Source organism: Loxodonta africana, chromosome 16 (assembly GCF_030014295.1).
Source record: "Loxodonta africana isolate mLoxAfr1 chromosome 16, mLoxAfr1.hap2, whole genome shotgun sequence".
Classification (NCBI taxonomy): domain Eukaryota; kingdom Metazoa; phylum Chordata; class Mammalia; order Proboscidea; family Elephantidae; genus Loxodonta; species Loxodonta africana.
In genome coordinates, this window is record NC_087357.1 from 32,766,017 (window position 1) to 32,769,308 (window position 3,292).

A 3,292-nucleotide genomic window follows, 5' to 3' on the forward strand; every position below is an offset into this window, starting at 1 on the left:
CACATCCTAGCATATAAGCAGAAAACTTTACAGCCCTGCAAAATGTCCCCTTTCCCCCTATTCTCACCCCACCCCACTGCTGGCACTGGCTCCCAAGATTTCTCAGCTTCCAGAGTCTCTAGGCAGTACTTTCTTACCCATGGTTGGGGAGATCTTGCTGCAAGGAGAGCTTGCTGAGTCCAAGGCAAACAAACAAGCAAAAAAGTCAGCTACTAACCATGGAACAAGTGGATATCAGAAGATGTGATGTGGGCCTCTCTCTTCCAGTACCAGATTAGAAGTCATGTCTTCTAAGAAGCTGTTCTTAACTAGCCAGTCTTCCAGCCCCATCTCTCTCTCTCTCATACACACACACAATCCCCATTTAGTTTTTTTTTTTTTTTAGGGCTCACGCATTCTTTCAGTCATTCATTCAACAAGGATTTATGAGCCTCTGCTATGTTGTAGAGCCTGTACCAGGTCCTAGGGATACAGACAGGCGATAACAGGGCCTTCCTCACAGTCAACATCTTATACCATGTCCTTCTACACTCACATGTTAATACCTGTAATAACTACCCTGGTTTTTCTGTTTTCATTCTGGCCCCCCAAATGTGTGGTGAACTCTCTGGTTGCAGGTGGGTTGAAATTTACTTGTTATCCCCTTCTACCCAGAGGTTGTCCAAGGGTGGAGACCTTGAGTCTGTTAATGCATATCCTCATCTGACACCAAATCCCAAGATTTGGGGTGCCCTCAGCCTCCTGTGTCACCCCATTGGTTTCTAAGCCCAAACTACAGTAAATGGCTCCCAGCACCAGTCTTCCAAGGACTCTGGAGTTTTCCCTTGCCTTTCAGTGCCAAGGAGCAGAGGAATGGGTGGGGCTTGAGGATGATAGCAGAAAGGTGCACTTCTCGTGTGTACACTGGAAAAGGTGCACAAGCACCAGATGCTTCCATGTGTCTGTGTCCTGTAATCACGCATGTACACACATGTTGGCCAGTGTCTCTGACTTCTCCCAGATTGGCCAGTGAAGGGGTGTGAGTGTGTGTGTGTTTGTGTGTTTCCACTTACGAGCGTGAGTGAGCATGTGTTCAGGGAAAGGGGATTTTAGGGGTATGTCTCTATGTGTGTTTTTGCCAAATGCTTGGCTTTTTTCACAATGGCTTAGAGCACTACTGTCATTTATGGGGTTTAAAATGTCAGAACAGGGCCCGCGGGAAGGCAGGAGAGATTAAACTGCAAACAGTGAAGGTTATAGATGACGTTTCTGATAGGCTGACAGGCGGACTCAAATGATACCACACTTTAGCAATCATTTTAAACATACACACGCGCGCACACACACACACACATCGCAGTTCATCTCTCCACATTTTAATAGCATAATCTGAAGGCTAAAAAGTTAAAAACTCATGTCTAGAAAACCTCATCTCAGCTTTCATAACATAACCAGAAGCTTTCTAGGGTGTGTGTATGTGTGTGTGTGTTTACTCACTCAAGTACACCTACCTGTGCAAGGTGAACACAGAAGTTTATTTGTATTTGTTGTAGGTTAATTCCACCTTACTTTTACATGGTGCCTCAGTGTAACCCTGGTGGTGTAGTGGTTAAGTGCTACAGCTGCTAACCAAGAGGTCAGCAGTTTGAATCTGCAAGGTGCTCCTTGGAAACTCTATGGGGCAGTTCTACTCTGTCCCATAGGATCTCTGTGAGTTGGAATCGACTCAACGGCAGTGGGTTTGGTTTTGGTTTTTGCTCATGTAATTAACAAAATCCATTCTCGCCCAATGGTCTACCTGACCCTCAGAGTTTTTATAAAGTAGGTAGGGTTAAGATTACTACCCCACTTTACAAATATAAGAAAACTGAGGCTCAGAGAGGTCCAGTGGGTAACAGTACCCAAGACCACCAAGCTAGGAAGTGACAAAGCTAGGGTTAGAACCAGGGTCTTTTTATACTTATCCAGAGCTCTTTCCTTGAGGCTGTGGCTCTCAATTCTGGCTATATATTAGGATCCCCTGGGGAGCTTTTAGAACCCACCAATGCCTTGGCCTCACCCCCAGAGATTCCGATCCAATTTTCTGGAGGTGGTGCTTGTATGTTTTTAAAGCCTCCCTGGTAATCCTAACTTGCTTGCTTCAGCAGCACATGTACTAAAATAGGAGTGATACAGAGAAGATTAGAATGGTCCCTGCGCAAGGATGACACGCGCTTTCATGAAGTATTCCATATTTTTTGGAGCCCCGGTGGTGCAGTGGTTAAGAGCTCAGCTGCTAACTAAAAGGTCAGCAATTTGAATCCACCAGCCGCTCCTTCGAAACCCTGTAGGACAGTTCTACTCTGTCCTACGGTGTCGCTATGAGTTGGAATCAGGTTTGGTTTTTGGTTTGGGTAGTTCTAACATGCAGGCTGGTTGAGAACCATTGGTTCAGGGCTTGATGATGTCAGGCAGGAGCTGTGCATGGGGTTGTTCCCCAGGTGTCTGGTTATGCTCAAACCACCTCCAAGTGAATGTGGATTCCAGTCACTTCTCTCCTCATCTGCATCTACTTCCTGGGAAGACTTACTTCCCAGAAGGACCAGATCTTCTATTTCTTCTGGACCTACAACTCCCTAACTCTGGAGACTTAAGAAGGTGCTCAGTTCATACTGGTAAATGAAGAGGCTACCATTCCAAGTGACTCACAGCTGTGTCAACCCCAAGAAGGGACATAAGCCAGACTTTGAATGGAGGAGGAGGAGAACCAGCTCCACCTAGCCCTGTCAATCAGGAGAAGGCCAGCGAAGCGAAGAGCAGCTGCCTCGCTGACCTAGGATGAGAGGAATGACAGAAAGAGACAGAAGGAAAAGAAAAGAAACATGGAAAAGAAAGGAGATGAGGAAAGTCGGCCCTTTTGAAGGTTGCGCTGACCAGCTCATCGCTAAAGCCTGTGGACAGTGCTCCTCTCACTTGGACCTGCAAGATAGGTGGCATGGAACAGTCATTAGGAGTTCAGACTTGGTAGTGGCCTACCTGGGCTTGAATTCTGGACTCTGCTTACTAGTTGTGTGGCTTTGGGCAAGTACTTACCATACCTGTGCCTCAGTTTCCTTTTTAAAATGGGGATGATAATAACAGTACTTTCCTCATAAGGTTGCAGGGAGGATTCAGGGAGTTCACATACAGCACCTGACACTTCCTAAGTACTGGGTCGGAATTAGCCATCATTATTCTGCAGCATTTGATGCTTTTGAACCCTTTCTTCTTAAAACTTTCTCCTCCCTTTACTCCACAACACCTCTTTCCTGTTTCTCTTCCCGTGTTCCAGGAC

The 3,292-nt window shown here is 46.2% G+C and overlaps 1 non-coding gene across 1 annotated transcript; it reads left to right on the forward strand.

Moving 5' to 3' along the window:
• The first annotated feature begins 2,114 nt into the window (after positions 1 to 2,114).
• LOC111750369 (U6 spliceosomal RNA) lies at positions 2,115 to 2,217 on the forward strand. Its single transcript, XR_002785513.1, has one exon. It is a non-coding gene; the product is annotated as a U6 spliceosomal RNA (small nuclear RNA).
• Positions 2,218 to 3,292: the final 1,075 nt, after the last annotated feature.